Genomic DNA, 21,282 nt, shown 5'->3' on the forward strand with positions numbered 1-21,282 from the left:
TTATTATTTTCCACTAGTATTTTCTACTCTTTTATAGCTAGAACGACGGTTGCTTCTGATTTATTAGGCAGTAGTTTTACCCAGAGGAACCGGGTGGAACGGTCCATGATTAGTAGAATCTAGCGCTTCTTATTATAAGTTATTAGTTCTATTAGGCCGTATAGGTCCATATATACCTTTTTAAGGTAGGAGAAGTCTTTATATTTATTCACTAAATCTTTATTAGCTAATATAATAGCTTTGCTGCGGCGGCAGGTATTATAGCTGTTTATATCTGTGATTTCTTATTCTGATACTTTGAAGTTCTTAAAAAGAGAGGTATTATTATATAGGTTTTTTAAGGCAACAGGGTTTATATAGCCCATTCTGTTATGCTATAGTTGTATAGTCTCTATTATTTTTGCGGTTCTTTTCTTGTTATTTTGGTCTCTTTGTTTCTAAAGGTCTAGATTTTTCTGGTTTCTTTATGAGATTTCCTTTATTATATTTATTTCTTTATTTCCGCTTATTAGGATAACTGGCCTAGCTATAGCCTAGTAGAGTCCTCCAAAGAGTCTAGCTCTTATATATATATAAAGGGACTCTTTTATTATTTCGTTTTTAAAAAGAATAAGCTGTTTATTACTAGATAAGCCTCTGACTTTGCTATCGAGGTTTAGGAGGCTTATTATATTAGTTCCTAGTTTAGGAATATAAAGGCACTCTTTTAGAAACAGTGTTTTTCTAGTATCTTTAAACTTTATAATACAGTTTCCTATACCTGTTATCTTTATTATATTTGCTTTTCCCTAACTAGCGAGCCTAGTGGTGGTTTTATATATAGAGAAGAGAGATTTATTTATTATTATATAGGAGGTAGCTCCGCTATCTATATAAAAATTTAAGTCTAAACTAAGCCTATTCTCTGCCTAAATCCTGAAAATCCTTTTAACTATCCTACCTATATTTAGGTTAGTATTTAGAGTATTCTAGGGATTTTAGGTTATTATATTTACTTCGCCTCTATAGTATAGTGGTAGTATACCTAGCACACGGTTAGAGGACCGGGTCGGTTCGAATCCGGCTAGAGGCGCACGTAAAAAAGGAACCCTTTTCCTTTTTTATACTACTTAGATCCTATTACAGGGGGCCCTTATCTGCCTTAGTATATACGATAAGGGTTAAATAGGGGGCCCGTTAGACCCACCTTCCGCCCGGCTTCGCTAGTCGTTAACAGGTACTACGGGGGAGTTAGTCGCCTTACCGTGGAAAATAAGAAGACGGTATCGCGCTATCCCTAAGCGCGTAGGTAAAATACACGGCGTCTCTTCCACGATACGGAAGCAGCCTCTTACGCTATTATGTAAGCGTTCTGCGTAGGCATATAGCCTGCGTTAGCTCTATCCATAGCTATCTAAAGAGTAAGGGAAGCTTAGGAGCTTTAAACCCCAGGAAGCGTATATATAAGTCGCCCGTAGTAGGCCCGCAGGCTTAGCCCTAGGGCATATAGAAGGCGTATAAAACCAACTAAGATAATCATGCGCGCGCCGTTAATCGAGTACATAGTCGGCTTTAAAGCCGCTACGGGCAAAACGCCACCGGCTTCCTAGAATAAAAGCCACGAGTTTCGAATATATATTAAGTTAGTAACGGGGCCCCCACGGTACCCGTATAAGGCAGTAATCCTAGAGGAGGAGGGCATAGAGGTTTTTACCTAAGTCTTATACTCGTTCCCTAAGTCTTATACTACGGTTTTCCCCCCTATAGGCATCTAAGAAGGACCGTATAGTTAGAATTCTAACTCCTAGCTACTTAAGGTAGGATAAGGATAGCGGAGTAAGAGATAATAAATAAATAAATAAAAAATATTTACTTCTTTAACGTCTATTATATCCTTAGCTTCCGGGTTCGGGAGGACGTCTTCGAATATAATCGATTTATCTTCTTCTTTTTCTTCGCGTTCTTCTAGTTGCTTTTTAAGAATTATATTTATAGAATCCTTATTATTTATAAGCGTCTAAAGCAGTTGGTTCTTTAAGAGAGCTATAATAGCATCCTCCCTTTTCTTATACTAGGCATTTAGGGACCTGGACCTGCCCCTGGAAGAGGAGGAGGAGGACTTAGTGCTTTTAGAGACCCGATTCTGCTTTTTTCCGGTATTTTCCTTCACGACCTAGCCCTTAGAAGCCTTGTCTGGGCGGAGGAAATAGTAGTTGGAGGAGACGTAGCCGGGTTTCTTATAGTTCTTATAGAATAACCCCTTAGTCTTTTTCCAGGGTTTTTTAGACCCTTTAACGAGGAGAGTGTTATTTGCTAGGGAACGCTTTATTTTCCGGGAGGCGTCTATTAATTTAGTAACGATTTTATTTAGCGTATAGCTCTGGATATCGTGACGGAGGGACTAGGTGATCTAGTTAGTGATATAGTCGTATCTCGTATTAAGGGCGTTAAGAATCCACGCGTAAATCACCTTATTAGAAAAGGAAATCTCCCTTCATTCTAGAGCTAGTAGATTTTCTTAAACCTTGTATAGAAAGGATTTGAGGGTTTTATGGTCTAAAGGGGAATTATTAAAAAAGGTTCCTAGGGTATTAAAATCAGCTTAGAAGCCTTTTCTTTTGTATAGGCCTTTTAGCTTTTCCTAGACTTTATAGGCCGTATCTAGACCTTGAACCTGGGCGAGAGGTCCTTTAGAAAGGGTAAAGAGTATTTTACTAGCAGCTTTTAGAGAGTCTTCCTCCTGCTTCTAAGAGGGATTCTGTAGAGGTTTAGTTATTTTGTTTAGGAATTTCCTTTTATAGGCAAAATAAGCGTGTATAGATATCCTCTAAAAAGGACACTCGGCACTGCCTTATAGTTTCTTAGCCGTGGGGATAAAATCCTTACTGGTTATCTTCCTAGCTTTAAAACGGTAGTCTTTTTACTAGTATTAGAAGGGGAGAAGTGGAATTACCCGATTTCTAGTTCTGATTACCCGAGGGGTTGGATATAGGGGTGAAAAGTGGGTCTAAAGCGGGGAAAAGTGGGGCTATATAGTAGTATAGTTTACGGATATTAAAAAAGTGAAGCCGTTTTTTGTATATTATAAAGGAGAGATTGGCTTTTTTTAGAGACTAGGGTTTATAAGCTACGTAATATTATAGCCTTTATAGGGGTGTGGTGGGGCGGTATAGCTGGTATGCAGGGGGTATAGGTACTAAGACTTAACTATTCGGAACGGGGTCCTGTTATAATATTTTTCCGTTTTTTCGGGAAAAAAAAGGAAAAGGGGAAAAGGGGTTTGGCCTGAAGAGGGCTTTGGAGGTGGAACTGGTTAATAGCGGCCTAGAGAGGGCTTTGGAGGTGGATTTTAGGGTAGAAATTGCCTGAAAAGGACTTTAAGGGTGGAAGGAAGAGGGGATCTAGAAATTCCTTTGCTTTTCCGGGCTTATAAGCTTTATAACGGTCACGAAGAGATAGAATGGAAGAGGAAGATGTAGAGGAAAAGAGGTAGTTTGAATTATAGAAGACTATAAAGACTGTAAAAGTAAGATATAGAGAGAGAGAGAAAAAAGGAAAGGAAGAGGGAGGCGGGCAGCCTAGTATATATAACCCTTTCCTACGGCTTATTTAAGCTACTGATTTGGTATCCAGACCCTCGAAGTATAGGTGAGGGTCCGTGGGTTTCTCCGAAGGTCCTAGAGGTCCCTGGGTTACTCCGAAGGTCCTAAAGGTCCGTGGGTCCACCTAAAGGTCTATGGGTCCACCTAAAGGTCCGTGGGCCTACCTGGAGGTCCGTGGTCCTACCTAAGGGTCCGTGGGTCTACCTGGGGTCCCGGGGGACTCGGGAGGACCCTGGAGGACTCAGGAAGTCCCTGGGGGACTCGGGAGGACCCTAGAGGACTTAGGAAGTCCCTGGGGGACTCGGGAGGACCCTGGAGGACTTAGGAAGTCCTTAGGGGACTTGGGAGGACTCGAGAAGTCCCTAGGGGACTTAGGAAGTCTCTAACTTATAGGAGGTTGCGTATATTATACTATACCGTATATAGATATATTTATTTTCTGGGTATAGTACTAATAAGTTATAATATATAAATAAAGCTAACTTTCTATAAGAGATTAGGCTGCTAGGCACCTATAGGTAATTCTAACTTATCTATAAGAACTTTTTATTAACTCCTAACTTTATTATTTTTCTTCTTCTTTTTAGTTATTATCCGTCTTTATAATTTTTTTATTAATAGATAACTATATATATAAGTTAATTCCCTGCTAGTAGTATAAAGCTGTATATACAGCTTAAAGTGTCTTATCGACTTCGCGGAGTCGGTTATCGGATTCGAACTCGTTCCTAGTAGCCGGGTAGTGGAATATAATAAATAGAACTAATAAAGAAATAGCTTCTTATATATTAAGTGGGTGATCGCGAAGAGTAAAGAGATAATCAGAACAAAGCACTTAGTGGTTAGGACGTGATCACACTTAAGTTAAAAAGGTAGGGGGTACTAAAGAGTTAAATTAATCGCTAGCCTCCTTATCCTAAGGACGGCTATCTATCCTTTCTTATATATATACTAGCCAGCTTTAGTCTAGTATAAGAGCCTATTCTGCCCGATTAATTACTATCCCTTAGCTTATAGCGATAACTCGACTTATGCCCTAGTGCTAACCACGTTATAGCTAGCACCGAGTCAGGTCCCGGACGGAATACTCTATAGTTATCCGAAATCCGCACCGGTCTAGAACCTTATTATAACTCGTGGCTATCCGGTACTTAGGCACCGGAGGTCCGGCACCTAATAGGGCGCCCCCCTTTATAGTTTCCGTCCCGGAAACCTTAATACTAATCTAGCGTTCCGTATCCTTCTCCGACCCGATATACCCTATATCCTCTCCGCCCCTAATCCCTTTAATAACTTTATCGTGATTTTAATCTAATCTGCCTATTAAGAGTGCTCCCTTTAACTTCCTATCCCGAAATATTATCCTTTATAGTGACTTTATTCTGGTCGTAATATAATCCTTTACCGATCGCTTTATTATCCCGAATCCCTTTAGTAAAGCTAGCCCGCGACTACCTTTATTATAATACCAGGGTAGTCGTTCCTTCTAATTATAGGGTCACCTTTATTATTCCTTCTATATAAGTAAAACTAAAGACTGGTCCTACCTAACCTCGTAGATATCCTATTCTGACTTTCCTATAATCCTATTCTTATTATTTTCCTCTTTTTACCCTATTTTAATTAACTTTATTAGATTAGATATCTAGCCTTATAAGTGATCCTACGCTACTCCGTGATAGAGTCGAGACTAGCCGATAATAGCTTTATATAAACTTATTCTTTTTATCGATCTACGTTATATCTTATCGCTAACTCCGATCTCTTCCGTCCTAGCCTCGTTCTTTTATTATAGCTATCGTTATTCCGTATTATTATAAGTTCCTCCTATATCTTTAACGCGTAGTTAGAACACGGGCTAACCACCGCTATAGTATCGTCTATTTACTATAGCTCCTAAGAGTAATAAAAAACGCGCCGCCGCTAGCGGTAATAGTATAGCTAGGACTCCTAGTAAATATTAAAAAAAGTCCGCTGCCGCTAATACCCCGGCCGCTAACGCCGCTACCCCTAGTATAGCTAAGCTCGTCGATACTAGTAAGGGCGAGGGCCTCTAAGCCCCGTGCTTACGGTACGCCGGCCACCTAGCCGACTTAGATTTAAAGGATATAGGTATTATCTTATATAAGTCGTGCCGCTATAATACTAGTATATATCCTATTATTAGCCTTTATTTAACTCCTTACTTATATACCTTATAGAGAAATCGGCGAAATACTATTACTACTAGGTTAACGGTAGTCGTTTATACCTTAATATAGGCTTATACTCCCTTAGCTATAGACCGCTCCGTGGTCCGTTCTATACTAACCGTTAACTAGTTACTAATAGCGGGTAAGGCTACCGCTAAAGTCTTATAGGATATCCTAAAGGCTACTAAGGTACGGCCCGGCGGGTTTAATAAAGCCCGTGTTATAAGTACGTCTTATCCCGCGTTTAATTATATACTAATAAGTATAATAGGAAGCTACGCTTTAAGCTTAGTAAATCTTAAAAGTTAGTATCGGTAAGTATAAGGCCGAGACTATCTATAGTTCTAGTAAGGGCGTACGGGCTAAGCGGCACGACGATAAAGAGATTACCGCCGCTAAATAAGATACCCTAGAGCGGGTTATGGCCTTATTAAAAGAAATATCGGCCTCCCTAAAGGCCTGGAAAGAGATCCCGGATCTATTAAAGTAATTCCTAGGGGTTTAGGGCGGTGTTACCGCCACGGGATTAGTTACCGGTCCTATTATAAATAGTAATACCGGGGCAGTGCTCCCTAACCTAGGCGCCGGTAATAGCGTTTATAGCACGCCCACCCCGGGACCGTTATCTGCCTAAAAGAAGGGTAAGGCTAAGAAGAAGGCCACCCCTATTCTAGTCGAGGATAATACCACGACTAACGATAACGATAAAGATAAGGGCGGAGATACCCCCTCGCCTACTACCCCGACTCCTCCTCCTCCTCTTACCGCTAATACCCCCGTATAGGAACTCGACGATAACCTATAGCTAAGTCTTACCGGCCTCGCCGCCGACTAATTCCTCCTCTTTTTTTTTTTTTTTTTTTTTTTTTTTAAAAAAAAAATAGAATTTTATTTCTGTTTTTTTTTTTTTTTTTTTAATAAAAAATCCTTTTAAGGCACTCCGTGTATCCTTAATCCACTATTATATCGTCCCGATCTAGTCCCCGCCGTGCCGTAGTCGTTACTAGAACGTGTATAAAATATCCGTCGATTAGTTCCGCTAGTATATTCCTTATAAGTTCCTAGGTATTATCTTTATAGCCTTAACCTGCCTACTTAATAAGATATTTATATCGTTTACCCTAGTAGCGGTAGGCTATAATGGCTTTTACCTTATATTTATTATCTTTTTATAGTTTAACCGCGACCTTTTATAGTTTAGGTGGTAATCCGTCGCGAGACCTTTATAGCTTAAGTAATAAAATAGGAAACACGTTATATATCTTTATACTAGCGGGCAGCTCTAACCTATAGGCTAGTCCGTGGCTACCTACTACTCCTATAATCTTATAGGGTCTAATATACTTATCGCTTAATTTACGAGATAGCCGGTATTACTTTAGGTTTTTCGTAGACAGCAGGATATAGTCACCTATCTTAAACCGTTAGGCTATATGTCCCCGATTATAATAATATTCGTATATCGCCTAAGCCCTCTGGATTAGTTTAGCTATAGTCTTATAATCGGCTATAAGTTAGGCGGCGCGCCGGTCCGCCTTTACGGAGCGAACTTTACTAGCTTAGTATAATTTTATTTTATCGGGGCCCCTCGGGTTATAACCTATTAGTGCCTTTATAGGAGTTATCTTTATAACGGAATACTATACTATATTATAGGTAAACTTAGTAAGCCCTAACTTATCCACCTAGTTCTCTTACTATAACGTATAGTAAGCTTATAAGTAGTATTCTAAATTCTAATTCTATTATTCCGTTTATCCGTCCGTCTATATATACTATATAGTGGATAGGCGGCGGTCTATACTTAGGTAATAATAAAGAGCTGCCTAAAAACGATTAGTAAAAAGGGCCCCCCTATCTAAAATAATACTATCTAGGAGACTAAAGCGGCGGAAGATATATATCTATAATATATCCGTAAGCCCGGGCGCGGTTAAGCCACTACTAGTCGGAATATATAGTGCGTACTTAGTTAGACGGCAGACCACGACTAAAATTATATCCTTTTTACGGCCTGCCCCCGTTATAGGCGGTAGACCGGTAATAAAATAAATCGAAATCTCTAAAAATAGACGTTTAGGAATAAGAAGACTTACTAGCTTATTATATAGCTTATAATACCTGGATATAGTACGCTAGTATATTAGACAGGTAAGGATAAACTCCCGGATATCCTTAGATACATAATTCCAGAAGTAATAGCCAGAGATCCGTCGGATAGTTCTTTTAATTCTATAGTGACCAGCTATCAGGCTATTATAGAATACTTATAGAACTTTCCTGCGTAAACCGGAGTAGTCGGGTATAAAAACCTTACCTCGGAAATATAGGACACCTTACTTATCTCGTAACTAGGGGCTAACCCTTTATCGGTTATTATTAGCTTCTTACTAGTTTATATAAAACGGGTCTTCGGCCTAAGCCTTAATAATTTCTTTATATAATATAGGCGAGTTAGGATTAGTGACCGCTCCTAGGGTAATTAATCCTAGGATAAACTTCCTTAAAAACGCTTCCGCGGCCTTAGTGTATTCGGAGGTAACTTCGGAATTATTCGGGGTATACTACGGCTTCCGCGAGAGGCTATTAGCTGGGTTTAATAAGCCTAGCCGGTGCTTAATCTTAAAATCATAGGCTATAATCTCTTTAAGCCAGCGTATATACTACGCCTTTAACTTTAGCTTATCTATTAAGTATCGGTGATTTAGGTGGTTAGTAAGGACTAATACGGGAGTCTAGCTATAAGCCACGTAGTGCCTTTAGGTATAGAATAATTTACTAATTACTATTAGCTCCGAATCGGGCATACTATAATTAAGTTCGGGCCTATATAGTTTCCGGGATATAAACACGATAGGACGCTATATTCTATCCCCGAGTTAGCTAATAACTACGCCGATTATAAACGCTAATATATCGGGCTTAATACGTATAGGCAATATAGGGTTAAAGTACCGAAGGACGGGTGCCTTTACGAAAAGCCTTTTTATTTCGGTAAATACTACCTTAGCCTTTAGTCCGAAAACGATAATCCCGGGGTTCCCTCCCTTAGTTAGGTCTATTAACGGTACAGCCACCTTTAAGTAGTTCTTAATAAATCTCCTATAGAACCCGGTAAAGCCGGTAAAAACTTAAATCTTCTTAACGGTATTAGGCTCCTCCTAGTCGCGGATAGCCTTAATATATACAGGGTTTATATAAACTCCCTCGGGACTATAGATAAATCCAAGGAATTCGATATCACAGGTCTTAAACTTATATTTCTCGGGATTAGTAAAGAGCGACTAGTCGCGGAGTTACTATAGGACCTAACATATATATACCCGGTGCTTATCTAGGTCCCGACTATAAATTTAAATATCGTCGAGGTATATTATATAGATAGTATCTATAAGACCGGCTAGGGCCTAGTTAATATATCGTTAAAAGCTCGCCGGGGTATTTATAAGTCTAAACGGTATTATAAGGTATTTAAAGTGCCTATACTTTATCCGGAAAGCCGTCTTCTATTTATCCCCTCCCCGGATACGGAGCCGATAATAAGCATCCTTAAGGTTAAGCTTAATATAATAATTAGCGGCAGATAGCCTATCTAGGATCTCGTGAATTAGTAGGAGTAGAGTGCGGTCCTTAACCGTTACCTTATTAAGCCCGCGGTAATTAACACAGAGCTATAGCTTTCCGCCCTTCTTCGGGATAAACAGGATAGGGGCTCCGGCTAGACTGCTTAATAGTCTAATCTAACCCTTCGCTAGGGTATCCTTAATACATTATCGGAGTACTTCGAGTTCTTATATCGCTAGAGGGTAGATAGGCCTAAATAGTGGTATTTTCCCCTCCTCTATATTAATACTATAGTCCTAGCGTTAGTAAGCGGGGAGTCGGCCTATATCCTTAATATTAAATATATTAGTAAAGTCCTTATATTAATCGGGTAGGGTAAAGGGAGCCTTAGGATAATCTTTATCCGGTTCTTTATCTAATAGTCCCGTTTTAGCCTCATCTAGATCCTATTATAGGCTTATCCAGCCTAACCGAAAGGAGACTTCTTTAGGTAACTTTAGCATTAACACCTACTATGCATCTTCTCTTACCTTCCTTATATTTCTTCGGGATATAACTAGTTCCAGGTCACCTCTTATAATAGGGTAAGTCTAAGTCTTTCGGGCCTAATCGATATTAGGGTTAACTTATCCTAGCTAGGGCAGACCCAGGATAATCTTAGGGCTAGACGGGTCAAGGTCTATAATATAAAACTCGTCCCGTTAGATCTTTATACGGCCCTAATAGTTTTTTATCTTAATAATTCTAGATACTATTCCGTGGGTTATTATTATTACGCCGTCGAATAACTATCCCACCTATAATCGGGGTCCCGTCACGACCTAGTCCGAGCCTATAAAGGACCGGTCCACTATATTACCGTCGGCGCCGCTATCTAGCCACGCTAGAGTTATAACCTAACCCCCGCCTTTATAGATACTAATATAGGCCTCCACGGGATTAATAAGGGCCTTTCCGTCCTCGGGCGGGGAAGGTTCCTATCCGTCCTCGACTATAACACGGCCTAACGCTGGCCTTATCCCGGCCACAGGCTAGTTATTCGGATTCTGCCTCGGGTTCTACCGCTTAACGCGAGGGTTATTACAGGTACTCGTATAGTGGCCTTGCTATTAGCAGTTATAATAAGTAATATTCTTAATAAGTGGACAGGAGGAAGAAGAAGATAGCTCGCCTCGTCTAGGTGATATATTAAGATAAGATAGCTAACCTAATTAACGACTAATAGATACTCGATACCGCTAAGTAGCCGGAATAAGTCTAGCCGGACACTAGTTCGCCTATGCCTATTACTAAGACACCGCCGGGTTAGGAGCATAAACCTACGCCTATAACGGAACCTAGTGCCTCCGAACTTTAATAGGAACCTAACCCCGTTTAAGCTAATTATAGACTACCTATAAAAGGGTGTCCGATTATTATTTATTCGACGCCTACCCCTTTAATATCCTCGGGCCCTTTAGCCCGTAAGCCGCTTCCTTATAGGCCCCCTTATAAGCCGGTCCTTAAGGAGTAGCCGATATACTAGTAACTAAAAGAACGCCTACGCTACCTAGAATAAGATAGGGAGCGTAGGCTTAAGCGCTAGCTAGAGCTTAAGGAACTAGCTACCTATTAACTCGGTCTTAATCAGGACTAGCTATAGGATTTAGGCGGTATAGTAGTTAAACGTTTCGCTAGCGGATAAATAGTTCCGGTCCCTGTTAATTAGTATACGCCTATAAAAGGTCCTGGTATCTAGATTAATTAGGCTAAGGTTAATTACCCTTTTCTAAAGTAGGATAGGATATCCTAGACTAAGTACCGGACCTTTATCTAGAAGATAAAGGAACGGTTTATAATTAACCCCTATAGCTTTCTAACTAACACGACTAAGAACTACTTTATTATCTCCTGCTTACCCTACTATCTTAAGGAATATTAGTAGAATAAAGTCCGCTATAAGTGTAACGGTTAGTCCGCGCGGGTCTTATAGCTAGTACTCGAGGCCTAGCTAGGCTAATAGGTGGATAACCAGGATACCCGCCTCCGCGAGGTCGCTATTTAGATTATATCCGAGTAGGAGTCCTGCTAGAAATATAATAAGACTTTTTAATAATTTATTCGGAAATAGGAGACCCTAGAGTCCGAACTGCTAGAGGAACTGCCTAAGTTCTGGCGTATTTAGATAGTCCTGACTAGAGTCTATATAGTAACCCGTGACTATATTATCGCTTAGGGAGTTCCACGGGTATACGGAGAGCTTACCCCCGTATATCGAAAAGCGGAGGCCTTAACGTAACCTTTAGAGAGCCGCTTTAAGGGCAGGCTATAATCACGATATAGCTAGCGGAACCAGCGTAACGATTAAGGCAATTAATAAGGGTACCGGGATTAAACGGCGGCTCTAGCTACTTAGGCCTAGACTATAGGCTAGTCCTAGAGTTCTTCCGACCTAGCACCTAACAGGGAGCCTATATCGAGGCATAAACGACTACCGTTAACCTGGTAGTAGTGGTATTTCGCCGATTTCTTTATAAGGTATATAAGTAAAGAGTTAAATAAAGGCTAATAATAGGACACGTACTAGCACTATAGCGGTACGACTTATAGAAGATAATACCCACGTCCTTTAAATCTAAGTCGGCTAGGTGGCCGGCGTACTATAAGCACGGGGCTCGGAGGCCCTCGCCCTCGCTAGTATCGATAAGCTTAGCTATACCAGGGGTGGCGGCGTTAGCGGCCGGGGCGTTAGCGGCGGCGGACTTCTTCTAATATTTACTAGGAGTCCTAGCTACACTATTACCGCTAGTAGCGGCGCGCTTTTTATTACTCTTAGGAGCTATAGTAAATAGACGATACTACGGCGGTAGTTAGCCCGTGTTCTAACCACGCGTTAAAGATATAGGAGGAACTTATAATAATACGGAATAATAATAGCTATAATAAGAGAATAAGGCTAGGACGGAAAAGATCGGAGTTAGCGATAAGATATAACGTAGATCGATAAAGAGAATGAGTTTATATAAAGCTATTATCGGCTAGTCTCGACTCTATTACGGAGCAGCGTAGGATCACTTATAAGGCTAGATATCTAATCTAACGAAGTTAATTAAAATAGGGTAAAGAGAGGAAAATAATAAGAATAGGATTATAGGAAAGTCAGAATAGGATATCTACGAGGTCAGGTAGGACCAGTCTTTAGTTTCACTTATACGGAAAGAATAATAAAGGTAACCCTATAACTAAAAGGAACGACCACCCTGGCATTATAATAAAGGCAGTCACGGGCCATATTATAATTATAGCCTGCCCCTAAAGCGGCTCTCTAAAGGTTACGTTAAGGCCTCCGCTTTTCGATATAAGGGGGTAAGCTCTTTATATACCCGTAGAACTCCCTAAGCGATAATATAGTCGCGGGTTACTAGGTAGACTCTGGTTAGGACTATCTAAATACGCCAGAACTTAGGCAGTTCCTCTAGCAGTTCGGACTCTAGGGTCTTTTATTTCCGAATAAATTATTAAAAAGTCTTATTATATTTTTAGCAGGACTCCTGCTCGGATATAATCTAAATAGCGACCTCGCGGAGGCGGGTATCCCGGTTATCTACCTATTAGCCTAGCTAGGCCTTAAGTGCTGGCTATAAGACCCGCGCGGACTAACCGTTATACTTATAGCGGACTTTATTCTACTAATATTCCTTAAGATAGTAGGGTAAGCAGGAGATAATAAAGTAGTTCTTAGTAGCGTTAGTTAGAAAGCTATAGGGGTTAATTATAAACTATTCCTTTATCTCCTAGATAAAGGTCCGGTACTTAGCCTAGGATATCCTATCCTATTTCGGAAAAGGGTAGTTAATCTTAGCCTAATTAGTCTAGATACTAGGACCTTTTATAGGCGTATACTAATTAACGGGGACCGGAACTGCTTATCCGCTAGTAAAACGTTTAATTACCGTGCCGCCTAAATCCTATAGCTAGTCCTAATTAAGACCGAGTTAATAGGTAGCTAGTTCCTTAAGCTCTAGCTAGCGCTTAAGTCTACGCTCCCTATCTTATTCTAGGTAGCGTAGGCGTTCTTTTAGTTACTAGTATATTAGCTACTCCTTAGGGACCGGCTTATAAGGGGGCCTATAAGGAAGCGGCTTACGGGCTAAAGGGCCTAAGGATATTAAAGGGGTAGGCGTTAAATAAACGATAATTAGATACCCTTTTATAGGTGGTCTATAATTAGCTTAAACAGGGTTAGGTTCCTATTAAAGTTTAGAGGCACTAGGTTCTGTTATAGGCGTAGGTTCGTGCTCCTAACCCGGCGGTATCTTAGTAGTAGGTATAGGCGAACCAGTATCTAGCTAGACTTATTCTGGCTGCTTAGCGGTATCGAGTATTTATTAGTCGTTAATTAGGTTAGCTATCTTATCTTAACTTCTTAACGGTCCTCGCGCCCTTAAAGGGGGAGAGCGATTAATATATTAAGTGGGTAATCGCGAAGAGTAAAGAGATAATTAGAATAAGACACTTAGTAGTCAGGACGTGATTATACTTAAGTTAAAAAGGTAGGGGGTGCTAAAGAGTTAAATTAATCGCTAGCCTCCTTATCCTAAGGACGGCTATCTATCCTTTCTTATATATATACTAGCCAGCTTTAGTCTAGCATAAGAGCCTATTCTGCCTAATCGATTACTATCCCTTAGCTCGTGGCGATAACTCGACTTATACCCTAGTACTAACCACGTTATGGCTAGCGCCGAGTCAGGTCCCGGACGGAATACTCTATAGTTATCCGAAATCCGCACCGGTCTAGAACCTTATCGTGACTCGTGGCTGTCCGGTACTTAGGCACCGGAGGTCCGGCACCTGATATCGCACTATAATAATATCTCTTATAACTTAACTAAGTTTCCTTAATATAAGTTCCGTGATAATACCCTATACGTGACCGTTACTAATATTATAGAAGTCACTATGCTTAACGTTTCTAACGCTAAGAGTAAGGCTGTTAAGGCGGCCTGTAAGTTAGCTAAAAAGAAAGCTTATAAGATTACTAAAGCGATTAAAAAGTTCTATAGCGTAGGTAATAATAATACTAGTAATAGTATTAATTAATCGAGTATATAGGATAATATTAATATCACGATAAGCGGGGCTAATAGCGGTTATAATAACAAGCACTATAAGGATAATGCTATGGCCGATACCGCTATAACTAATACTAACAAGAATACTACTATTAGCGATAAGGATAACGGTGCGGGTAGCTACTAGAATACCACCTATAATAGCGACGATAACGTCGTCGATAAGGCTCCGGAACGTCGTGTTATGCACGAAGAGGTTAATAGGCTAGAGGCACTAACACTATACGGCCGGTATGCTTATCAGTGGCTAAAGCTAAAGCTAGATAATAAGGCGCGGGGCGAGATTAAATTCGTAGCTTACCGCGATAGTATTACGGTATTATTTAAATACTAACGCTATTAAGTAAGACGATCGAAATATTACTAAGCTATAAGTCTACTGCTCTAATAGACTACTAGGCGGGTGCTAATAAGTATAAAACTTGCTCTTAGTCGCCGCTACGCGGGTAGCTTCCGGGCTATAGAATATCCTCCTAAAAGCCGTTAAGGATAGCGGTCTAACTAACCGCGAACGGGTATATCGAACTTAAACATAGCGCCCTACTACTACTAACTATATAACAGGTCAAAGCATTAACTAATTAAACTAAGCTCTATAAGGCTTTATCGGAGTTTAAGGAGGAGAATAGGGACGGGGCTAAAGATAAGGCTAATAAGCGGCGCCGTGCGGAATAAAAGGCCGCTAAGGAGGGGTTAATGCTAGCACTATACGGGTACTAAACCCGTATAGCGCTAGATTAGTGCTAACCCTATACTAGCACTAAACCAGTATAGCGCTAGACCGGTGCTAGTACTATCCTAGCACTATACCCAGTATAGCGCCTAGCCTTAGATAGCCTGAGGTTCCCCTATAGATATATATAGCGGGAACCTCGCCCTCCCCTTTAGAGAATTATCCTATTTATATATTATTTTATTATACCCTAAGGTTACCTAACTTAAATCCTCTTATAGGTCCTATAATACTAGCTAGCCAGAGATATATACGGTTAGTGTATATTAAATAGTAGTAACTAAAATAAGATTATTCGATCTTAGTAAGGTTCGCGTACCGATGCTATTAAATAACCGTGTAGACTATTCTAGTTATATAATCCTAGGGTAAGTAACTATCCATCGTTAATAAAGTGCCTCCCCTTAAATAGGACTAGGCGACGAGCAGCGATTATCGAGCCATAGCCTAATAGCGCCGATAAGGAACTGCTTACCCACGCACCCCTTACTACGTTTACTAGCCCTTTAGCGTGATATATAAAGGTCTACGTACTAAACCCCTGTTTAGTTAAATAGCTATATATAGCGCCCTAAGCGGATACGTAGCTAAAGCGTTACCAGTTACTTATTATCCACTAAGTAAAGCGCCTCCCCTTTATTAGGACTAGGCGAGTAAGCGATAAGTATAAGAGTCCACGAGTACTAGTTATCTGATAGGCCCGTGTCTAAAAGGACCTATTAAATACTAAATAGTATTATTATAGAACCCGCTTAATAATAACTGACGCTCCTTACCCTATTCTCCTAGACTCTCCCCCTATACTAAGGGATCTAAAAGGCGTATATCCCCTCGCCGTAATAACGAACGCCTATCCAGATATAGCCGAAAAGGTTCTTACGTCTAAATATCGGCTACTCCTTTTTATAGCCGAGTAAGTAAGGAACCTCCCTGGCACTAGTAAAGCTAGCTATGCCACGACCTTTAGAGGAAGAGTCTCTAAAGCTATCCTGCCTCCTTAGCTAGCCTATCCTACTAAGTGGGTTACTTATCACGACTCTTTTATAAAGGTATTCTATAATTAGCTAAAAAAGGAGCCCGAGTATATCAACCTTTATAAGTCTATAGTCGTACCCCGTAATAGCATAGCTAAGGGAAAAAAGCTAGCCCCCTTTACCGCCGGCTATAATTCTCCGCTAGTAGAACTAAAGATTAAGGTTAGGGATCAGAATCGTATCTAATCCGCCCCCCGATAAATATAGTTAAACGGCTAGTTAAAAGTTTCCCTAAAGATATATCGGAAAGCCCTTCTCTAAAGTACGCTAAACCTTCTAAAGGAATACCCGACTATACCCTAATACCTAATAACCGTATACTATTCTCTGACTAGGAAAGTTATTAAGCCGATACTATAAGCCACCGCGATAATCGTATAAGCTCCACGCCCTTTAATATTATATATTACCCTCGCGACTAAATAGAGGGTATCGGAACCGGGAATAATGGAAATCCGGAACGCTAATAGTACCGGGTAGCCCCCCCGGGTAATAGCCACCCTAGATAAGGCCCTCCTAGTATAGGCCCTCCCCTAGGGAATACGCCGGATATTAACTACTTGGAACTATACCTATATATATAATAGTTAGATTTACTCGCTATCCTTAGCTAGTATAATAATCGAACGCACCGATTTAAGGCCGATGACCTAGGTTACTTTAAGCCTCCCTTATACTTCGCTACCGACTAGGATCTTAAGACTAAAGGAACTAAACTAATTTATATAAACGTTTTCCGTTTTACTAATATAATAAACTAATACGCCGGCCTAAGTGCCTAGCACCGCGAGTCCCTTCCCCGCAGACTAGCCCGCTATCTATTAGGCGAGGCTTCTATATAGTTTATAAGCCTTAATAAGGGACGACGTTTATACCTTACTACGATAATAACCGTTACGGAATGGAAGACCGCCTTATAAGAAAGGTTCCGACTGCCTTAAAAGGAAGCCGAGTATAAGCTAAGATATAAGCAATACACCCTAGACGATATAGTTACCCGCCGTGATATCCGTGTCTTTATACATAAGGTAATCCGATTAGTAAAGGCGGCCGATAAACCTAAAGGTAAGTATTTAGGTCTTATATATAACCGCTTAGACGCTAACCTAGTAAACACTATTCCCTATCCCGGACCGGAAACTATAGCGACCGACTTTATAAATAGCCTAGCTAGTATAATACCGGGATAATACCGAAATTATACTAATAAAGCCTAGAAGGTATTTATTACCCGATAAACCCTATTATAGATAAGGGAAAACGCCTTTATTTAGGCCGATTTATCTATTAGCGGAGGAGGAGTTAGTAGCGTTACGGGAGTACCTCTAGGGCGCCCTCGCTAAAGGTTAGATCTGTTATTCGATTAGCCCTATAGGTGCTCCTATTCTTTTTATACCGAAGCAGGGTAGGAAGTTAAGATAATATATAGACTACCGGGGGTTAAATAAGGTTACTTATAAAGACCGCACGCCGCTCCCGTTAATATATGAGATTATAGACTGGCTTTTATTATCGAAGGTCTTTACTAAGCTAGACCTTAAGGACGCCTATTATCGACTTTATATATAACCCGGCGATAAGTAAAAAATAGCTTTTAGGACCCGCTATAGTTATTTCGAGTATATAGTTATACCCTTTAGGCTTACTAATACCCTAGCTAGCTTTTAATAGTATATTAACCAGGCCTTAAGTGGGTTAGTCGATACGATTTATATAGTTTATTTAGATAATATCTTAATTTATGGTAAGGAACTTAAGGTTTATCGAGTATATATTAAGGAGGTTTTAAGGAGGTTAAGGGAGTAGTTATTAAACGTGAATCCCGAGAAGTATATATTTAAGACTTAAAAGGTGGAGTTCCTAGGGTTTATTATTAAAGTAGATAGGGTTTATATAGATTAGTCTAGAGTTAAGTCTATCCTCGATTAGTAAAAGGCGAACTTAGTAAAGACTATCTAAACTATCCTGGGTTTTACTAGGTTTTATCGGCGTTTTATTAAGAACTATTTAAAGATTATGGCGCGGCTCTTAGACTTAATAAAGAAGAGTAGAGTAAAGGGGGTGCCTATATTATCTATAAAGGAGAAGAAGGCTTTTAACGAGTTATATTAAAATATTTAGGAGGCTCCGGTTTTATAGTATTTTAATCTTAAATTACCTATTCGACTAAAGCCGGACGCTGTAGGGTTTATATTAGGGGCGGTAAGTAGTTAGTATATAAATCGGGTATAATAACCTATCGCGTTCTTTTCGAGGAAGCTTAGGGGTATAGAGTTAAACTATTCGACTCTTGACACGGAGTTAATAGCTATCGTTAAGGTATTCTATTATTAAAGATATTACTTAGCCTATAGCTAGATACTAGTAGAAGTTCTAATAGACTACCTTAATTATTAGTACCTAATAAATAAGCTAAAGATTAAGCTATAGTATACGCGATAGCTAGAGGAGCTATTAGTATTCGACTTTAAGATTAAGCACCGGCCAGGAGCCTAGAACCTAGCTAATAGTTTATCGCGGAAGCCGTAGTATATTTCTGATTAGGCGGACCTAGACGCAGAGCGTTAGAAGGCTATTAAGAGGTTTACCCTTAAGTTTATCTTAAGAGTGGTAGAGAAAGCCGGCGGAGCACCTAGGGTTTCTAAGGACTTATTACTAAGTTTAAAGGAAAAGGTGGCCGATACCTAAAAAGAGGATCCCTTTTATATTTCTGTATTTAGGAAGGACCGGTTATCCGACTTATAGTTAAGGGATAAGGAGGGCCTAATTATTTATAGAGGTCGCCTTTTTATCCTGAATATATAGGGGTAAAGGAAGAAGATCCTATAGGCCTTCTATAATAAACCCACTACTAGATATTATAGTTCCGGTAGAATAATTAAAAGGATTTTAGACTTATTCTATTAGGAGTATATATCCCGGGGCGTAACGAAGTTCGTGCCTACGTATAGGGTTTATTAAAGAACTAAGGGGAGGTAGTATAAGCCTTATAGCCTACTAGCTAGCCTTTTAGTTCCGTCTTATCTATTCTAAGAGATCTTAATAAACCTTATTACGGGTCTCCCTCCTATTAACTAGGGTAGAAAGAAAAAGGATACGATCCTTATAGTGGTTTACCGTTATATAAAGTATTCCCTTTATATCCCTTATAATAGTATACTAACTATTAAAGGTTTAGCCGATATTCTATAGTTAAGAGTCTTTAGTATTTATGGGTTACCGGATAGTATTATTTCGGATTAAGGATCTTTATTTAGGAGTAACTTTTAGAAGACCCTATATAGTCTCTTAGGCGTTTACCGAAGCATATCCATTATATTCTATCCCTAGACCGATAAGCAGACTAAGTATTAGACTTAGAGTATCGAGTATTACCTTTATAGCTATTACTCGCGGGAGTAAACCGACTAGGTAGATAAGCTATCCCTTAAGCAGTTTACCTATAATACTACGTAGCACTTAGTAATTAAGCAGATACCCTCTATAGCGTTAATAGGCTATAACCCTCGTAGCCCTAATAATATCCGGTTACCTAAGTTATTAGATATTAGGGCGGTATCCGCCGAATAACGGGTAAAGCACCTAGCCGCTAATCGTTAAGTAAAAGAAACTTTTATTCGGAAGGCTTAAGAGTCTTATAAGAGGTTCTATAATACCGGGCGGACTTAATAGCGGTTTAAGGTAGGGGACTATATCTTAGTCTCCTCGAAAAATATTAAGTAAAAACGGTCTAATAAGAAACTCTCTAATAAGTACCTCGGGCTATACCGTATTATCTTAGTTATCGGTTACTATAGTCTCGCCTATAAGCTAGATGTCCTATAGTCGATAAAGATTTATTAATATTTTCCCGATCTCTTTATTAGAGCCCTAGCGGTCTTATAATAGTAAGGCTCCCGAGCCTATAGAGGTGGATATAAAGCTATAGGAGTCGGAGGAGTATAAGGTAGAGGACATTTTAGCTTATCGGTTTAATAGGAAAAGGAGGTAGTATTTAGTTAAGTAAGCAGACTATAAGTATAAGGATAATAGGTAGGAGCTAAGGCGTTATATCCTAGAGGGACTTGTTTAGGAATATCACGATTAGTAAGAGCAGAGGGCTCGAAAAATACAGTAACTATTATAACCCTATAGGGTCCTTTATTAGTATTATCAATTCATTATATCATAACCCCGGAGGGTCTTATCACTATCCTTATCTTTACCGATTTATTATATTATATTCTAAACGCTAGAAATAAATAAAAAATAGTAGTAGTTATACTATGTATATATAGTGCCCTCCTAGGTTAGATTATTAGATCCACTTCTTCCTATATACCTATAAACCAGTAAAATATTCCTTATCGTCGCTATTACCGTTAACCTCGACACCGCTCGCGACCCTTAACAGATCACGAATCTAATAAAGGGCATTTGTCTATTTACGGGATGCCCGGGCTTAAATATTATATAAGGCCACCTAAGCCTCCGTAACTACGTTAGCATAGCGACGCTTATACCGGGCCTCGTTAAAGTCACGAGAGTTATAGTTGTCATAGGTTTTGTATAAGGAGTAAAGAGAGTCATTAAGACTATAACAAGAACAGGTCACGAAGCTGACCTTAGGGGGGGAATAATTATAAGATTATTTATTAAGCCCTTTTAACTTAGGACTTAATAGGAAACACCCTACTTAAGGACCAGTGACTATCCTCCCTAGGATCGGTATATAATAACCTAAGGCTCTAAGACTATAGGTCTTAGGCCAGCTTAATAATCCTAAACATAACTCGGTCCTAGATATCCCTAGGGTTAAGCTTAGGGCCGGTTCCGGGTTCTTAACGCATTCCTTAACGCCTCTAAGTCCTATCCGATTCCCTCGAATAGAATATCCCTGATATCACGCCCCTCCTTCTAAGGCTCCTATCCACGGGAGCCGGTAACCGTTACTAGTCCGGCCCGTCTATTAATCTACCCCGACCTAGGGACGGACAGGCCGGCCCAAACTCCACCCGTCAGGGCTACTAACTCCCTCCTCGTCCTCCCGAAGCCAAACCAGTTATCCCCCGTAACCTAACCTAA

The 21,282-nt window shown here is 40.0% G+C and overlaps 1 non-coding gene across 1 annotated transcript; it reads left to right on the forward strand.

Annotated features, from left to right (window-relative positions):
• The first annotated feature begins 998 nt into the window (after positions 1 to 998).
• On the forward strand, positions 999 to 1,072 carry ACRALDRAFT_t193. The gene has a single exon. It is a non-coding gene; the product is annotated as a tRNA-OTHER (tRNA).
• The last annotated feature ends 20,210 nt before the right edge of the window (positions 1,073 to 21,282 follow it).

Source organism: Sodiomyces alcalophilus (assembly GCF_042370955.1).
Source record: "Sodiomyces alcalophilus JCM 7366 unplaced genomic scaffold ACRALscaffold_5, whole genome shotgun sequence".
Lineage (NCBI taxonomy): Eukaryota > Fungi > Ascomycota > Sordariomycetes > Glomerellales > Plectosphaerellaceae > Sodiomyces > Sodiomyces alcalophilus.